Genomic DNA, 20,238 nt, shown 5'->3' with positions numbered 1-20,238 from the left:
GATTATGTTTAGGAGTTAGGTTAAAGGGGAAGGGTTAGCTAACATACTTAGTAGTTGCGAAGTAGCTAAAAAGTAGTAAGTAGTTGAAAAGTTGCTAAATAGCATAAATGCTAAAGTTGTCCGTGATGAGATTCAAACTCGCAACCTTTGGGTTAATAGACATTCGCGTTATACGCCCGACCAACCACCCTACTTTTGTTTTTGCCTTAAGTAACCATCTGTCTTATGTAACCATACAAAACGTAACATATCATTCCAATTTCAGTTTCCGGATTTACGTTTACTATGTTACGTCTAGTGTATGAGACCAGGCTGGGCAGATGGCTATAGCTCAAATTGCATGGCATGGCATATTGCGGGCCAGCAGTTCTGTCAGCCCGCAGGAAGGGGTTTCGGGCTGAAACTAAATCGTGTTAAAGAAAGAAGTACACCTGCCCGTCGTCTGTTACCCCATCTGAGTTTCGACCATTTAGTCCTCTTTATATCAATAACTATTCATATTCTATTCATATGTTGCAGCCTATGGTCTAGGCAGGTAGCCTAGCGGTTAAGAGCATTGGGCCAATAACCGAAAGGTTGCTGTTTCGAATCCCCGAGCTGACTAGGTGAAAAATCTGTCGATGTGCCCTTGAGCAAGGCACTTAACCCTAATTGTTTCTGGATAGGTGTGTCTGCTATATGTATTTAAAAATCAGATCAAGTTTATATTAAAAGAAAAAACGAACAGCTCTCACAGTAGGTGGGGTTCACACAATAAAGCCTAGCTGTTGGGAGACATCTGTTAGGGGAGTTATAGGAGTCTCCTGTGTTGAGGAGGGATGAGTGTGTGAGGAGGGATGGGTGGGTGGCACTCTTTCTGTAATTACCTTGTGAGGGTGTTGTTGTTTGTCTCAGAGGAGAAGAACTTGGCTAAATAAACATGTGAGCAAATATAATACATTTCAGAATAGCAGTGTCATGTTACTCATGTTCTTTCCCTCTGTTATCTTAGCAAGGTGGCTTGTTAGCAGTGCTTGACTTGGGCAGGAGCTAATCTGAACTGAGTACCAGCACCTCATATTTTCTACTGTTTGAGTTACTGCACCTAAATATAAACAGTAGCGACACTCCAAATTAGTATCGGCACCTATTTTAATTAAAGTCAAGCACTGCTTGTTAGAGATTCTGAACTATGGCAGTATTGGACAGATTTTTTCTCAACATATTTTCATCACCCTTTTCACCAAGCTAGAGGAGTTTATAGAGGGAATAAAGTACCGTCCCACACTTGTTGAAACTCCCCTGTAGTCTAAAACATTACAACATTTCGGCAGGTTGCAACCCTCCTGCCATTTCCACAACAAAGCCCTCCTTTAGCAGAGCCAAGGGCCGAGTTGCTACTTTGCAGATTCACTGCACTGTAAGATGTTGGCTGCATCCCAAATGGCACCCTATTCCCTTTGGACAAGGACCCATAGGGAATAAGATGCCATTTTGGACCCACATGTTGTGTCGTCCATGTGAGAGGGAGAAGTGCAAAGGGACAAGAGGTTGCACAACCTGTGAAAACTCGTCACTGTTCTCAGTACTCACTCTTATAACATTGTCAGATGGTAACCAGAGCCTAGTGGCTGCTATGATCTAAGTAGTCTCTGGTTGACCTGTCATGGCCAGCCACTACCACGCAACACAGAGAGCACTGAGCTGTACACTCGTATACGTACTCTCCTTCTGAGCTTCATTTCTAACACCTAGACCCGACCCTCCACACACCCCTCTAGGTAGACTTTAATGAACAGTGGTGGTTGAGCAGCAGCCTGATGCTGAGACCAGTGGGAGATGTGTTGGGGTCGTTAATGGAGGGCCAGAGAGAGGAAGATGAGGAGAGGACCAGGTGGTAGTCTAATGAGAGAATAGCCTTGATGATGGAGAAGGTAGTGAGGTCATGAGGTGATCATGTGATGTGGAATGTGAGGGACAGACAGTCAGTCAGACAGACAGACAGACAGACAGTCAGACATTCAGTCAGTTAGTCAGACAGTCAGTCAGTCAGTCAGTGGGGGGATATTTTCCTGATCAGCAGGCTGTTTCATTAAAGAGCCCAGCAGGAGAGGGAGAGATGGAGTGGTGGAGCAACGCAGAGGAGAGGAGAGTAGTAGCTGCCCTGGTAAATTGACCCACGGCTGGGGGCCTAATTTGGGGAGACGGATGCTGCCTGGCGAGGGCTGTAAGTGTGTATGTGCATGCATGCATGCAGCTCTTAGGCTGGTAGAATGGTGTGTGTTTCAAAGAAGAAACACTTAGAGGTCTTGATTTGTTCATTAAAGACCTGACCAGATGAGTGACAGCTTCTAGATACCATACAACCAGGCCTGCTACTGAGGGTGAGTGTGAAGGAGATGCTTCTTCACTAGGCATTGGACTCTTTTAAATGTTTATGCAAGTATTTATTCAAGAGCAAGATGTGTTTGTTGAGTTTCTTTCATTCCCCATTCAGATCCCTCCATATTCAAGCGCTTTCAATCAGTATCACCTCATGCAGTTAATTGTTTGGTCAATTGCGTTTCAATTGTGTCTTGATTGGTATTGGCTCAGTTTTGCATGGCAGGTCACTTTACAGGTGTATATAATTAACTAATTGCTCAAGCCACAGCATAACAGGTATGCTGAGAATGTTCTAGAGTCCTCAAACTCAACTCTGGACCTCGAAGCTAGTGCCACTGCTTGTTTTCATTGTTCTCTTCTAATCTGGGACTGATATAGACCTGGCGCACCAGGTGTGTGCAATTAATTATCAGGTATAAAACCAGCAGGCGCCGGACCTCCATAGGGTAAGAGTTGAATACCCCTGTTCTAGAGAGTCCATGTCTGAAAGTTGAGCTGTTATTTTAGCACCTGATACTCCCAATTGTTTTATCTTGCTCATTTTGCACAATACATTATTTTTATAAAGTTTTATCCTCAGTGTACTTTTTAAGCCTTTAAATGCAGAAGGTGATGGCCGGTCTTGTCACAGGGAGGAGGAGAAGAAGAGCTGGATGCTAGCAGTGGAGGCTCCTCAGAGGAGGAAGGGGAGGACCATCCCCCTCAGTGAATTTCATAAAAATAAAAATAGTGAAACATTAAAGTCATCCTTTTTAGATAAAACTATACTAAATATATTCACGTCACTGAATAATTGATTAAAACACATTGTTTTGCAATGAAGGTCTACAGTAGCATCAAAAGCACTCTGTAGGGTAGCACCATGGTGTAGCCTGGGGACAGCTAGTTTCCATCCTACTCTGGGTTCATTGACTTCAATACAAAACTCGAGTTCCTACTGTAGACCTTCACTTGCACAGTAATTATGACAACTTCCGGAGGACGTCCTCCAACCTATCAGAGCTCTTGCAGCATTAACTGACATGTTGTCCACCCAATCAAAGGATTAGATAATGAATCTAGTACTGAAAGCATAAACTACAGCTAGCTAGCACTGCAGTGTATAAAATGTGGTGAGTAGTTGACTCAAAGAGAGAGAAAGAGAATAGTTGAACAGTTTTTAACAAGTACATTTCCTCAAAAATGAAGGGAGAGTGAGAGCGAGAGCTAGCTAAGTGATCATGCTTTTTATGTGGCTACTATGAAAATGAACTGTATTTGCGTATGATCAGGGGTGTATTCAGTCCGCCAATTCTGTTTTAAAATGTTTCTTAAACGGAACGACACGGGAATAAACATACCTGAATTTGTCCAATAGAAACTCTCGTTTGCAACTGTTGGACTAAGGATTACACCCTAGATCAGCTAGATGCAGGCAAGAGCGTGCAAGGCGGTATTCAAATCAACATTTTTTTTGTCACATACACGCGTTTAGCAGATGTTATAGCGGGTGTAGCGAAATGCTTGTGCTTCTAGCTCCGACAGTGCAGTAATATCTAACAAGTAATATCAATTTCACAACATATACCCAATACACACAAAGCTAGTAAGGAATGGAATTTAAGAATATATACATAAATGGACAAGCAATGACAGTGGCATGGACTAAGATACAGTAGAATATTATAGAATAAAATGCAGTATATACATATGAGATGAGTAGTGCAAGATATGTAAACATTATTAAAGTGACTAGTGTTCCATTTCTTAAAGTAGCCAGTGATTTCAATAGGCAGCAGCAGCCTCTAATATGCTAGTGATGGCTATTTAACAGTCTGAATGCCTTGAGATAGAAGCTGTTTTTCATTTTCTCGGTCCCAGCTTTGATGCACCTGTACTGACCTCGCCTTCTGGATGATACCGGGGTGAACAGGCAGTGGTTTGGGTGGTTGATGTCCTTGATGATCTTTTTGGCCTTCCTGTGACATCGGGTGCTGTATGTGTCTTGGAGGGCGGTAGTTTGCCCCCGGTAATGCGTTCGGCAGACCGCACCACCCTCTGGAGAGCCCTGCGGTTGCGGGCGGTGCAGTTGCCGTACCAGACGGTGATACAGCCCGACAGGATGCTCTCAATTGTGCATCTGTAAAAGTTTGTGAGGGTTTTAGGTGTCAAGCCGAATTTCTTCAGCCTCCTGAGGTTGAAGAGGCTCTGTTGCGCCTTCTTCACCACACTGTCTGCGTGGGTGGACCATTTCAGTTTGTCGGTGATGTGTACGCCAAGGAACTTGAAGCTTTCCACCTTCTCCACTGCGGTCCCGTCGATGTGGATAGGGGGGTGCTCCCTCTGCTGTTTCCTGAAGTCCACGATCATCTCCTTTGTTTTGTTGACGTTGAGTGAGAGGTTATTTTCCTGGCACCACACTTCCAGAGCCCTCACCTCCCTCCTGTAGGCGGTCCCGTCATTGTTGGTAATCAAGCCTACTACTGTTGTGTCGTCTGCAAACTTGATGATTGAGTTGGAGGCGTGCTTGGCCACGCAGTCATGGGTGAACAGGGAGTACAGGAGGGGGCTGAGCACGCACCCTTGTGGGGCCCCAGTGTTGAGGATCAGCGAAGTGGAGATGTTGTTTCCTACCTTCACCACCTGGGGGTGGCCCATCAGGAAGTCCAGGACCCTGTTGCACAGGGCGGGGTTCAGACCCAGGGCCTCGAGCTTAATGATGAGCTTGGAGGGTACTATGGTGTTGAATGCTGAGCTATAGTCAATGAACAGCATTCTTACATAGGTATTCCTCTTGTCCAGATGGGATAGGGCAGTGTGCAGTGTGATAGCGATTGCATCGTCTGTGGATCTATTGGGGCGGTAAGCAAATTGAAGTGGGTCTAGGGTGACAGGTAAGGTAGAGGTGATATGATCCTTGACTAGTCTCTCAAAGCACTTCATGATGACAGAGGTGAGTGCTACAGGGCGAAAGTCATTTAGTTCAGTTACCTTTGCTTTCTTGGGTACAGGAACAATGGTGGCCATCTTGAAGCATGTAGACCCTGCCACATACATCTCGTGTCTGAGCCGTTGAATTGCGACTCCACTTTGTCTCTATACTGATGTTTTGCCAGTTGAATTGCCTTGCGGAGTGAGTAGCTACACTGTTTGTATTCTGCCATATTCCCAGTCACTTTGCCATGGTTGAATGCGATGGTTCGCGCTTTCAGATTTGCGTGAATGCTGCCATCTATCCACAGTTTCTGGTTAGGGTAGGTTTTAATAGTCACAGTGGGCACAACATCACCTATACACTTCCTGATAAACTCAGTCACCGTTTCAGTGTATTCGTCAAAATTATTTTCGAAAGCTACCTGGAACATATCCCAGTTCGCGGGATCAAAACAATCTTGAAGCGTTTGAAGCGATTGGTCAGACCAGCGTTGAATAGTCCTTAGCACGGGTATTTCCTGTTTGAGTTTCTGCCTATAGGAAGGGAGGAGCAAAATGGAGTCGTGGTCAGATTTGCCGAAAGGAGGGCGGGGGAGGGCCTTATAACCATCCCGGAAGTTCGAATAGCAAGGGTCGAGGATTTTGGCAGAGCGAGTACAACAGTCGATATGTTGATAGAACTTTGGTAGCCTAGTCCTCAAATTTGCTTGTTAAAATCCCCGGCTACAATAAATGCAGCCATAGGATATGTGGTTTCCAGTTTGCATAAAGTCCAGTGAAGTTCTTTGAGGGCCGTCGTGGTATCGGCTTGAGGGGGGATATACACGGCCATGACAATAACCAAAGAAAATCTTGGGAGATAATACGGTCTGTATTTGATTGTGAGATATTGTAGGTCAGGTGAACAAAAGGACTCGAGTTCCTGTATGTTACTACAATTACACCATGAGTCGTTAATCATGAAACACACACCTCCACCCTTCTGCTTCCCGGGGGGAGATATTTATTCCTGTCTGCGCGATGAACTGAGAACCCATCTGGCTGGACCGATTTCGACAGAATATCCCAAGAGAGCCATGTTTCCGTGAAACAAAGTATGTTACAGGCCTTGATGTCTCTCTGGAAAGAAATCCTTGCCCGGAGTTCGTCGAACTTGTTAACCAGAGACTGAACATTAGTGAGTAGTATACTTGGAAGCGGTGGGTGGTGTGCGCGCCTCCTAAGTCGAACCAGCAGGCCGCTCCGAGTGCCTCTCCTCCGCCGGCAATGTTTTGGGTCAGCCGCTGGAATCAGTTCAGTTGCCCTGGGGAGAGCAATCAAAGGATCTGCTTCGGGAAAATTGTATTCCTGGTCGTAATGCTGGTGAGTTACCGCCGCTCTGATATCCAATAGTTTTCCCCGGCTGTATGTAATGATACAAAACACTTTCTGAGCTAATAATGTAAAAAATAATACATATAAAAACAAAATACTGCAATGTTTCCTAAGAGCTAGTCGCGAGGCCGCCATCTTCGTCGGTGCCAGGTACTATTTAATGTGTCACTGTCACCTTGATTACTCAAATTATTCTCTTGACCTGTGCACCTACTTTGTAAACTTTAATTCACAGGCTAGGTTGTAGCAACCTCATGATGGGTACAGGGGAAATTGTAGTATCATGTAGTTGCCTAAACCTATCGATGTTACATTGAGCTGGGTGAATGGAATATGAATGACATCCAATATGCTGTAATAGAAATAAGACCATGCTCATTAAAAAAAGTATCGTCCTCCCTCATCTTAAACTGCACCGACCGCCACTGATGCTAGCAGATGGTATATTATTAACAAAGGGATTTATTTCATCAAGGCAAGGTGTGAACATCACTCTGTTTGTGAGCAGAGGGGGGAAATGACTTAGACATAACAGTAAATTGTGTGTGTGTACCATCCCAAGGGGGTATATTGGCAGCCTGTCTGTGACGGGGTGCAGTGTGGCAGTGCAGTCCCTTGCTATGGCCTGGCAGCTGATTGCTGAGTAATCTACAAGCTCGCTCAGACGACAAGACGACAAGATGCCGTCTGCAACACTGGGCTGCGTGACTCATACGCAGATGTGTGTGTGCGCGTACGTGTGGGCAGTGTCTCACGACTATATGTGTATGTATGCCTCTGCCTACATACTTGGCTTGGCCCTGAAAGGAGGACACCCCCACCTCCAAACAATCTGCTGTTTACACCTATTACAACCTCTGCAGACACACACACACACACACACACACACACACACACACACTTTTCAACATTGTGTGGGTGTGTCAGAGCTTAATCATCCTGGCGCACTTGCTCAATTGATAGGCCAAGAGACTATTTCTCTATGAAATTAAATTTTAACATTTGCCGCAGATGATCTGTGAAATGCTTTTTTGCCTCGTGTTGAGATAAATGCTATCATTTCAATCGTGATATCTCAGTGAGTTATTATTGTGAAATACATCACTGAATATGATGAAAGCAAACATGTCTGAATATGGAAGATAATCATAAGAGTACATATTATACATATTATACTGTGGCGGTTTCGACACCAAGATCTTTGTAAGGCAAGGTTTACACATACAAACACACACCACCAGTCCAAGTGAAGGGTTCAACCGGTTTATTACTATCAGGTTTCGACAGCGTTCCTGATATACCAAAACTCAAAACAGACAGAGTAAACACTTCGTCACCAGTGGACTGTCCTCCAATCTTGGTCTTTGGGGGTTCAATCCGTGTTGAAATCATACGTTCCTTTCATCCATTAATCCTCCTCCACCGTACATTCTGTCTCCCCAATAACCTCCTACTCCTTCACCTGCCGGGGTCAAAGAATAGACAAAGAAAGAGATCCCAGGGCGCGGTTAAGTAGAGGCACTGATTGGTTTCACCTGTCTGCAGTTTGGCTCTGATTACAACTGGAGACAGGTGTGGCTGTTCTGCTGCAGTCTAGAAGGTTTCACCTGAGCTGTCCATGGTCCTGCCTCTGGGGAATACTTCACATTGCTGTCCGGGGTCCTGGCAGCCAGAAAACAAAGAAACCTCGCAGGCAAATACCATCCATCCACCACATAACCCCTCAAACCGCTACATACTTTCCCCCTCAGCATTGACCCTGTGGTCAGAGCAGTCGACGAAAACATGGCATGCATACGGGACATGGCATCAGCATTACCATGTTTAGAACCCGAATGGTGGACGATCCGATAGTGGAAAGGCTGGAGGCTGAGGAACCACCGGGTGATCCAGGTGTCCTTATTCTGCTTCATCCAGGTAGGGGGAGCGTAATCTGTCATCAACACAAACTTGCGGCCCAGAACATATTTCAATGACTTCAGAGCCCATTTGATTGCCAAACACTCCTTTTCCACTGTTGCATATTTGGTTTCACGGGAAAATCAACTTATGGCTAATGTACAGCACAGTATGTTCTTCTCCATCAACTTCCTGTGAGAGCACAGCTCGAATTCCAGTGTCCGAGGCATCTGTCTGTACAATCAGAGGTTTCGCGAAATCCGGTGAATACAACACAGGGGCCGTTTTCAGTTTCTGAATTGCGTCTTCGGCCGCAGGGTTCTACTGTACCATGGCAGGTTTGGCCTTGCGTGTCAGGTCACACAGGGGTCCTGAAATGATTGCATAATGGATGAAACGTCTGTAATAACCAGTTATTCCCAGAAAAGCCCGTACCTGTTTCTTATTCACTGGTCGGAGCCAATCCTGGATCGCATCGATGTTCTTCTCTTGTGGTTTGATCAACCCTCGCCCTATGGAATGGTCCAGATACTTTGCTTCACTTTTTATTTATATTTTTTATTTCACCTTTTATTTAACCAGGTAAGCCAGTTGAGAACAAGTTCTCATTTACAACTGCGACCTGGCCAAGATAAAGCAAAGCAGTGCGATTAAAAACAACACAGAGTTACATATGGGGTAAAAAAACATAAAGTCAAAAATACAACAGAAAATATATATACAGTGTGTGCAAATGTAGCAAGTTATGGAGGTAAGGCAATAAATAGGCTATAGTGCAAAATAATTACTATAGTATTAACACTGGAATGCTAGATGTGCAAGAGATTATGTGCAAATAGAGATACTGGGGTGCAAAAGAGCAAAATAAATAACAATATAGGGATGAGGTAGTTGGGTGGGCTAATTTCAGATGGGCTGTGTACAGGTGCAGTGATCGGTAAGGTGCTCTGACAACTGATGCTTAAAGTTAGTGAGGGAGATAAGAGTCTCCAGCTTCAGAGATTTTTGCAATTCGTTCCAGTCATTGGCAGCAGAGAACTGGAAGGAATGGCGGCCAAAGGAGGTGTTGGCTTTGGGAATGACCAGTGAGATATACCTGCTGGAGCGCAGACTACGGGTGGGTGCTGCTATGGTGACCAATGAGCTAAGATAAGGCGGGGATTTGCCTAGCAGTGATTTATAGATGGCCTGGAGCCAGTGGGTTTGACTGACGAACATGTAGTGAGGACCAGCCAACAAGAGCGTACAGGTCACAGTGGTGGGTAGTGTATGGGGCTTTGGAGACAAAACGGATGGCACTGTGATAGACTACATCCAATTTGCTGAGTAGAGTGTTGGAGGCTATTTTGTAAATGACATCGCCGAAGTCAAGGATCGGTAGGATAGTCAGTTTTACGAGGGCATGTTTGGCAGCATGAGTGAAGGAGGCTTTGTTGCGAAATAGGAAGCCAATTCTAGATTTAACTTTGGATTGGAGATTCTTTATGTGAGTCTGGAAGGAGAGTTTACAGTCTAACCAGACACCTAGGTATTTGTAGTTGTCCACATACTCTAGGTCAGACCCGTCGAGAGTGGTGATTCTAGTCGGGTGGGCGGGTGCCAGCAGCGTTCGATTGAAAAGCATGCATTTAGTTTTACTAGTGTTTAAGAGCAGTTGGAGGCTACTGAAGGAGTGTTGTATGGCATTGAAGCTCGTTTGGAGGTTTGTTAACACAGTGTCCAATGAAGGGCCAGATGTATACAAAATGGTGTCGTCTGCGTAGAGGTGGATCTGAGAGTCACCAGCAGCAAGAGCGACATCATTGATATACACGGAGAAAAGTGTCGGCCCAAGAATTGAACCCTGTGGCACCCCCCATAGAGACTGCCATAGGTCCAGACAACAGGCCCTCCGATTTGACACACTGAACTCTATCTGAGAAGTAGTTGGTGAACCAGGCGAGGCAGTCATTTGAGAAACCAAGGCTATTTAGTCTGCCAATAAGAATGCGGTGGTTGACAGAGTCGAAAGCCTTGGCCAGGTCGATGAAGACGGCTGCACAGTACTGTCTATTATCAATCGCGGTTATAATATCGTTTAGGACCTTGAGCGTGGCTGAAGTGCACCCATGACCAGCTCGGAAACCGGATTGCATAGCGGAGAAGGTACGGTGGTATTCGAAATGGTCGGTGATCTGTTTGTTAACTTGTCTTTCAAATACTTTCGAAAGGCAGGGCAGGATGGATATAGGTCTGTAGCAGTTTGGATCTAGAGTGTCACCCCCTTTGAAGAGGGGGATGACCGCGGCAGCTTTCCAATCTCTGGGGATCTCAGGCGTTATGAAAGAGAGGTTGAACAGACTAGTAAAAGGGGTTGCTAGTTTTAGAAAGAAAGGGTCCAGATTGTCTAGCCCAGCTGATTTGTAGGGGTCCAGATTTTGCAGCTCTTTCAGAACATCAGCTGTCTGAATTTGTGTGAATTTCTTTGGGTTGGCCGTGAGTCCTGCTTGCCGAAGGGCGTCGAGGACCGCTGTTTATCGGATTAGGTGCTCCTCCCACGTGTGGTTGTGGATTATCACATCGTCCAGGTAGGCTGCAGCATAGGATTGATGTGGGTGCAGAATGTGGTCCATCAGCCTTTGAAACGTGGCGGGGGCTCCATGAAGTGTGTGACTCTTCAATGACATCCAGCTCCAACATCTTCCCCACTTCTTGTTTTATTGCCGCTCTCTTCGTCTCTGGCACCCGGTAAGGTTTTTGATGGAGCCTTATCCCCGGAGGCGTGATTATGTCATGATGGGTGTGTCCTGGTAAGGAAGAAAACACATCTTTATTTTCCATGACCAACTCACAAAACTCTTGGGTCTGGGACGGCGATACGTCTCCAAGGGTAATCTCTTCCAGCAGGTTCTCGGAAGAAGAGGAAGTGGCCGAAAGTACTGAAGACTGTATCTTTGTCCCCCCCAGAGTGCTTCTTGACTTACCCACTTTTTTAACAGGTTAATATAATACACCTGTTCTGGCTTCCTTCTCCCTGGCTGACGGATGAGGTAGTTCACCGGCCCCATTTTCTGCAGCACTTTGTAGGGACCCGCCATGTGGCCAGGAATTTACATTCCGTCATGGGTACTAACACCATAACCCGATCCCTTGGGGCGAACTCTCGGGGTTGAGCGGGACGGTTTTACACTCGACTCTGGGCTTCTTGGGCCTGCTGTAAATGTTCCTTCACAATGGGCATTACACTGTTTCTGCGTTCTCTCCTTTCTTCAGTGTGTTCTATGACAGTGTTGTGGGGGCTGGGCTGTTGTTTCCACTTCTCCTTCGTCACATCTAAAAATCCCCTGGGCCTGTGGGAAAACAATAGCTCAAATGGGGAAAAACTGTGGATGCCTGGGGTACCTCTCTTATGACAAACATAAAAAATGGCAGCAGCTGGTCCCAGTTTCGCCCATCCCGCTCCATGGTCCGTCTGAGCATGGATTTCAGGGTTCTATTGAATCTCTCGACTAGGCCGTCTGTCTGGGGGTGATATGCAGACGTGCGCAGTTGTTTGATTTGAAGCAATTTACATAAATCTTTCATCACCTTGGACATGAACACCGTACCTTGGTCCATCAGGGTCTCTCGGGGTAAACCTACCCTGGAAAACATCTGTAGCAGCTCTTTGGCGATGCTCTTGGTGTTGGCACTACGCAGGGGAATATCCTCGGGATACCTGGTGGCATAATCCACTACGACCAGTATATGTTGAAAACCTTTTGCTGACCGTGGTAAGGGTCCAATTAAATCCATAGCAATTCTATCGAATGGCGTGTATCACTGGCAACGGGATTAAGGGATTTTGTAAATCAGGGAGGGGTGAGGTTCTCTGACAGTCAGGACACCCCTGACAATACCTTACCACATCCGCATATACCCCCGGCCAGAAGAAGCGTTGTAACACCTGTTCTTGTGTTTTTTCTCTCCGTAAATGTCCTCCCAACAAGTGGCTATGGGCCAGGTTCAGGCAAACCCCAAGACGGGGTTGGAACCAACAGCTGCTCCATTGTGACATCATTGGACTTCGTGACCTGGTATAAGAGATTGTTTCTCATGGAAAAATGGGGAAAGGTGAGTCATGAGCATGATTTACAGGTGCACCATCTATTACCATGACATTCTGTCTGGCATTCTGTAGTGTGGGGTCTTCCAGCTGAGCTGTACCAAACCTTCCCCTATACTGCGTTAACTCAGGAGAAAAAATCTCATTGGCAAAAAAGCTTCCAGGCCCCTCACCCTGCGCTTCCTGTTCCTCCTCTTCCACCATTTCTGGCCCATTTATCCCCACTGAGTTTCATGCCTCTTCGTTGTTTCCTTCCCCTTCTTCTCCCAGGAGAACTCGAGTGTGGGCAGGTAAATACCAACTTGTTAATTTTCCTTGCATAGGTTAGGGAGTTCTTTGGTAGCGGTTTCATTATCTTTTCACTGGAAAATGTAAATGTTACTTGGCATGCCCTATTACTGGCCCAGCCAACTCCTTTCTCCTGTAGTCCTTTCCACAATTCTTGAAAATATGGACAGTCGCGACCCAGTAGCATGGGATATGGTAGGTTCTCAATCAACCCTAGGTTAACTCTGAACCCCCCTCTGGTTGTGTTAATCTCTACATCTGCGGTTGGGTACATTTTGGTGTCCCCGTGTACACAGGTGATGTCCATGGTTGCAGCGGTAGTCCTCTGCAGCTGGGTTAATAGTGAAGGCATGATGAGGGAGACCATGCTCCCGGAGTCTAGAAGAGCATCAACGTCTTTCCCCTTCCTTCTTAAGTGTGTCATAGTCATTGGCTTCCGTTGCTTCCAGACCACACCTGTTGTGCGTCCCCACAAAGAAATGGAGCCAGTATTCCTGCCCATTTTATCTGTGGCCATGCCTCTCGTTCTGCCGTGCACTCAAATGTCTTGAGGAAAGCCTCAATGTCATCATCGGGCGTCATTTTCTGCAGATACCGAGTGGCCATGATCGGTAGACCAGCGGTCTGTTGAGCCATTTTCACCTCAATGATTTCAGCAGTTAACTTTTGCATGTCCATATTCATCTGCAGTTGACACTTCCTTTGTTCCTCCAATAACAAGTGATTGGTTTCCGCTTGATGCTGATTGGCTTCTTGTTGCATGTTATTGGAAGTGACTAATTGATTCAACAGATCTTCCATGGTGGTCTGTCCTTAAACAACCCCCCCCAAAAAATTGGTGTGGCTATGTGTATCCTCACTGCCTTGCCCGCATTCTCCACCAATGTGGCGGTTTCGGCGCCAAGCTCTTTGTAAGGCAGAGTTTACACATACAAACACACACCACCAGTCCAAGTGAAGGGTTCAACCGGTATATTACTATCAGGTTTCGGCAGCGTTCCTGATATACCAAATTAAAAACAGACAGAGTAAACACTTCGTCACCAGTGGACGGTCCTCCAATCTTGGTCTTTGGGGGTTCAATCCGTGTTGAAATCATACTTTCCTTTCTTCCGTTAATCCTCCTTCTCTACCGTACGTTCTGTCTCCCCAATAACCTCCTACTCATTCACCTGCCGGGGTCAAAGAAAAGACAAAGAAAGAAATCTCAGGGCGCGGTTAAGTAGAGGCACTGATTGATTTCACCTGTCTGCAGTTTGGCTCTGATTACAAATGGAGACAGGTATGGCTGTTCTGCTGCAGTCTAGAAGGTTTACCCTGAGCTGTCCATGGCCCTGCCTCTGGGGAATACTTCACATTGCTGTCCGTGGTCCTGGCGGCCAGAAAACTAAGAAACCTCGCAGGCACATACTGTCCATCCACCCCACAACCCCTGAAACCGCTACAATACATATCATACATATTATACATATTATACATATTATACATATCATGCATATTACACATATCAATATTATACATATCATACATATTATACATATCATATATATATCATTGGTCATTCTATTAGAGTAAAAGACAGATAGAAAAATGCAGTCTTAGGTTGTGTCCCAAATGGCGCCCTATTCCTTACATAGTGCATTGCTTTTGTTGCCTGGTTACCCCTCCACATCGCTCTAGCAAACGCCACGCCCACTTACGTTTCTTCTCCACAATGAGTCTGGATTTGCCTTCCTCCCCAACGACTTCTAGAATGCGAACACATTCTGACCGTTCTGATTGGTCGGAGAAACCGATGTGTTGGGCCAGAGCCGGCCTACATGATGACGTTATCAACTTTTATAATATGATTGGTTAGATTTGTTAGAAATAATCCAATCACTGATTAATTTGTGTTGTACAACAACCCTAATTTTGAAGTCACACAAACAAACTTTAGGATGGCAGATTTAGACAGTATGTATGTAGTGATCGATAGAGCAGCAAAATGTAATTCAGGATAAGTCATCAGGAAACTACTTTTGACCAAAGATCCTTGGGCTGTCATCAAAAGTAGTGCACTATACAGTGCAGAGTATACAGTGCATTCAGAAAGTATTCAGACCCCTTCCCTTTTTTCCCCTTTTTTTATTTGTATCCCTCATCACTCTACTCACAACACCCCATAATGACAAAGCAAAAACAGGTTTTTAGAAATCTTAGCAAATTTATTAAAAATAAAAAACAGAAATATAATATTTACTTAAGTATTCAGACCCTCTGCTATGAGACTCGAAATAGAGCTCAGGTGCATCCTGTTTCCATTGATCATCCTTGAGAGGTTTCTACAACTTGATTGGAGTCCACCTGTGGTAAATTCAATTGATTGGACATGATTTCGAAAGGCACACACCTGTCTATATAAGGTCCCACAATTGACAGCGCATGTCAGAGCAGAAACCAAGCCATGAGGTCGAAGGAATTGTCCGTAGAGCTCCGAGACAGGATTGTGTTGAGGCACAGATCTGGGGAAGGGTACCAAAACATTTCCGCAGCGTTGAAGGTCCCCAAGAACACAGTGGCCTCCATCATTCTTAAATGGAAGAAGTTTGGAACCACCAAGACTCTTTCTAGCGCTGGCCGCCCGGCCAAACTGAGCAATCAGGGGAGAAGGGCCTTGGTCAGGGAGGTGACCAAGAACCCGATGGTCACTCTGACAGAGCTCCAGAGTTCCTCTGTGGAGATGGAAGAACCTTCCAGAAGGACAACCATCTCTGCAGCACTTCACCAATCAGGCCTTTATGGTAGAGTGACCAGATGGAAGCCACTCTTCAGTAAAAGGCACATGACAGCCCTCTTGGAGTTTGCGAAAAGGCACCTAAAGGACTCTCAGACCATGAGAAACAAGATGATCTGTTACCCATGTTAGTGAGCATTTCTCCTTTGCCAAGATAATCCATCCACATGACAGCTGTGGCATATCAAGAAGCTGATTAAACAGCATGATCATTACACAGGTGCACCTTGTGCTGGGGACAATAAATGGCCAGTCTAAAATGTGAAGTTTTGTCACACAACACAATGCCACAGATGTCTCAAGTGTTGAGGGAGCATGCAGTTGTCTAGGTCCAAAAGACTTCTCAACAGCTTCTACCCACAAGCCATAAGACTCCTGAACAGCTAATCATGGCTACCCGGACTATTTGCACTGCCCCCCCACCCCATCCTTTTTACGCTGCTGCTACTCTGTTAAGTATTTATGCATAGTCACTTTAACTCTACCCACATGTACATATTACCTCAACTACCTCAACTAGCCGGTGCCCCCGCACATTGACTCTGCACCGTTACCCCCCTGTATATATAGCCTCCCTACTGTCACTTTATTTTACTTCTGCTCTTTGTTTTTCTCAACACTTTTTTTTTTTTTGTTGTTGTTTTATTCTTACTTTTTTTGTTTAAAATAAACGCACTGTTGGTTAAGGGCTGTAAGTAAGCATTTCACTGTAATGTCTGCACTTGTTGTATTCGGCGCATGTGACCAATAAAATTTGATTTGATTTGATTTGACAAGCAATGTCCACCAGAACTGTTGCCAGAGAATTTAAGGTTAAATTCTCTACCATAAGGCACCTTTTAACGTCGTTTTAGAGAATTTGCAGTAGGTCCAACCGGCCTCACAACCGCAAACCACGTGTATGGCGTCATGTGAACGAGCAGTTTGCTTATGTCAACGTTGTGAACAGAGTGCCCCATGTTGGGTTATGGTATGGGCAGGCATAAGCTACGGACAACGAACACAATTGCATTTTATCGATGGCAATTTGAATGCACAGAGATAACGTGACGAGATCCTGAGGCCCATTGTTGTGCCATTCATCCGCCGCCATCACCTCATGTTTCAGCATGATAATGCACAGCCACATTTTGCAAGGATCTGTACACAATTCCTAGAAGCTGAAAATGTCCCTGCATACTCACCAGACATGTCACCCATTGAGCATGTTTGGAATGCTCTGGATTAATGTGTACGAATTGGTGTGGCCAATGTGGCGGTTTCGGCACCAAGTTCCAGTTTCCGCCAATATCAAGCAACTTCTCACAGCCATTGAAGAGGCGTGGGACAACATTCCACAGGCCACAATCAACAGCCTGATCAAACTCTATGTGAAGGAGATGTGTCGCGCTGCATGATGCAAATGCTGGTCACACCAGATACTGATTGGTCTGTATACCCAGTCATGTGAAATCCATAGATTAGGGCCTTATTAATTTATTTTGATTGACTGATTTCCTTTATATGAACTGTAACTCAGTAAAACCTTTGAGATTGTTGCATGTTGCGTTAATATTTTTCTTCTGTAAACATTAAGAAATGTATTATGATCATCAGACAAATTACCATCATCACTGAACAACTGTGTGACAATATAATTTACTTTAAGATTTCTGACAGTGTTGTTTTTTTTGCTTGCGTGCCATTATTTCTGGCTAGACTCTACTTATAGGGAGATGGCAAAGACATTCTGATTGGTCCATCTGTATTTGTTCAGATTTGTAGATAGAACCCTATCGTGCCACGTTCAAATGGGTTTATGCAGATAGAACTTTCTAGTATATATGTTTTTCCACTTTTATGAAGATCCCAGGAATTGAACACACGAACCTGGCATTAGAGCCATGCTCTGCCAACTGAGCTACAGAGGACTACGTCATGTTGTATTGCTTAGTTTTAGCCTTGGAAAAATACATTTTAAATGGTGTCAGGGGGCTGATTAACATATTTGCCAGTATGCTGTTATGCAGGTCAATTTTTCGAATTCTTTGTTTCTATGTTTTTGGTTGTCTATTGATTGTTCTTTTTATTATGCCGCACAAAGATACCTACAAAAATTAGAACAAAAATCTACTCTAAACTGTTAGTGGTTGGATTGATTGAACCCAGCTCATATGCTTTAGGTTGTCTTGTCAACTTTATGCTCCCTACCTAGCAATCAGTTTGAATTCAAAGTGGGTGTTGAACATTGCAAGATGTTTCAAATCCACCATTTGCATGGATTTTAGAGGGAATTAGAACCCACCCTGAAGGTCATCATAATTTGAGGAGTACACCACATCAGTCACTGGCTTCATCAATAAGTGCATCGATGATGTCGTCCCCACAGTGACCGTACGTACATACCCCAACCAGAAGCCATGGATTACAGGAAACATCCGCACTGAGCTAAAGGGTAGAGCTGCCGCTTTCAAGGAACGGGACTCTAACCCGGACGCTTATAAGAAATCCCGCTATGACCTCCGACGAACCATCAAACAGGCAAAGAGTCAATACAGGTCTAAGATTGAATCATACTACACTGGCTCTGACGCTCGTCGGATGTGGCAGGGCTTGAAAACTATTACAGACTACAAAGGGAAGCACAGCCGCGAGCTGCCCAGTGACACAAGCCTACCAGACGAGCTAAACCACTTCTATGCTCGCTCGAGGCAAGCAACACTGAAGCATGCATGAGAGCACCAGCTGCTCCGGACGACTATGTGATCACGCTCTCCGTAGCCGATGTGAGTAAGACTTTTAAGCAGGTCAACATTCACAAGGCCGCAGGGCCAGACGGATTACCAGGACGTGTACTCCGAGCATGTGCTGACCAACTGGCAAGTGTCTTCACTGACATTTTCAACATGTCCCTGACTGAGTCTGTAATACCAACATGTTTCAAGCAGACCACCATAGTCCCCGTGCCCAAGAACTCTAAGATAACCTGCCTAAATGACTACCGACCCGTAGCACTGACGTCTGTAGCCATGAAGTGCTTTGAAAGACTGGTCATGGCTCACATCAACAGCATAATCCCAGAAACCCTAGACCCACTCCAATTTGCATACCGCCCCAACAGATCCACAGATGATGCAATCTCTATCGCACTCCACACTGCCCTTTCCCACCTGGACAAGAGGAACACCTACGTGAGAATGCTATTCATTGACTACAGCTCAGCATTCAACACCATAGTGCCCTCTAAGCTCATCACTAAGCTAAGGATCCTGGGACTAAACACCTCCCTCTGCAACTGGATCCTGGACTTCCTGACGGGCCGCCCCCAGGTGGTAAGGGTAGGTAACAACACATCTGCCACACTGATCCTCAACACGGGGGCCCCTCAGGGGTGCGTGCTCAGTCCCCCTCCTGTACTCTCTGTTCACCCATGACTGCATGGCCAGGCACGACTCCAACACCATCATTATGTTTGCCGACGACACAACAGTGGTAGGCCTGATCACCGACAACGATGAGACAGCCTATAGGGAGGAGGTCAGAGATCTGGCCGTGTGGTGCCAGGACAACAACCTCTCCCTCAACGTGACCAAGACAAAGGAGATGATTGTGGACTACAGGAAAAAAAAGAGGACTGAGCACGCCCCCATTCTCATCGACGGGGCTGTAGTGGAACAGGTTGAGAGCTTCAAGTTCCTTGGTGTCCACATCACCAACAAACTATCATGGTCCAAACACACCAAGACAGTCGTGAAGAGGGCACGACAAAGCCTATTCCCCCTCAGGAGACAAAAAAGATTTGTCATGGGTCCTCAGATCCTCAAAAAATTCTACAGCTGCACCATCGAGAGCATCCTGACTGGTTGCATCACCGCCTGGTATGGCAACTGCTTGGCCTCTGACCGCAAGGCACTACAGAGGGTAGTGCGTACGGTCCAGTACATCACTGGGGCAAAGCTCCCTGCCATCCAGGACCTCTATACCAGGCGGTGTCAGAGGAAGGCCCTCAAAATTGTCAAAGACTCCAGCCACCCTAGTCATAGACTGTTCTCTCTGCTACTGCACGGCAAGCGGTACCGGAGTGCCAAGTCTAGGTCCAAAAGACTTCTCAACAGCTTCTACCCCCAAGCCATAAGACTCCTGAACAGCTAATCATGGCTACCCGGAATATTTGCACTGCCCCCCACCCCATCCTTTTACGCTGCTGCTACTCTGTTAAGGATTTATGCATAGTCACTTTAACTCTACCCACATGTACATATTACCTCAACTACCTCAACTAGCCGGTGCCCCCGCACATTGACTATGCAACGGTACCCCCCTGTATATATAGACTCCCTACTGTCACTTTATTTTACTGTATATATAGCCTCCCTACTGTCACTTTATTTTACTTCTGCTCTTTTTTTCTCAACACTTTTTTGTTGTTGTTTTATTCTTACTTTTTTTGTTTAAAATAAATGCACTGTTGGTTAAGGGCTGTAAGTAAGCATTTCACTGTAATGTCTGCACCTGTTGTATTCGGCGCATGTGACCAATAAAATGTGATTTGATTTGATTT

At 45.5% G+C, this 20,238-nt stretch overlaps 1 protein-coding gene across 5 annotated transcripts in view; it reads left to right on the top strand.

Annotated features, from left to right (window-relative positions):
- Positions 1–20,238, top strand: part of baiap2b (BAR/IMD domain containing adaptor protein 2b) — a 155,966-nt gene that overhangs the window by 1,138 nt on the left and 134,590 nt on the right. The window lies entirely within an intron of this gene.

The sequence above is a fragment of the Coregonus clupeaformis genome, unplaced genomic scaffold (assembly GCF_020615455.1).
Source record: "Coregonus clupeaformis isolate EN_2021a unplaced genomic scaffold, ASM2061545v1 scaf0080, whole genome shotgun sequence".
NCBI classification, from domain to species: domain Eukaryota; kingdom Metazoa; phylum Chordata; class Actinopteri; order Salmoniformes; family Salmonidae; genus Coregonus; species Coregonus clupeaformis.
This window is presented reverse-complemented; position numbering and strand designations above follow the sequence as displayed.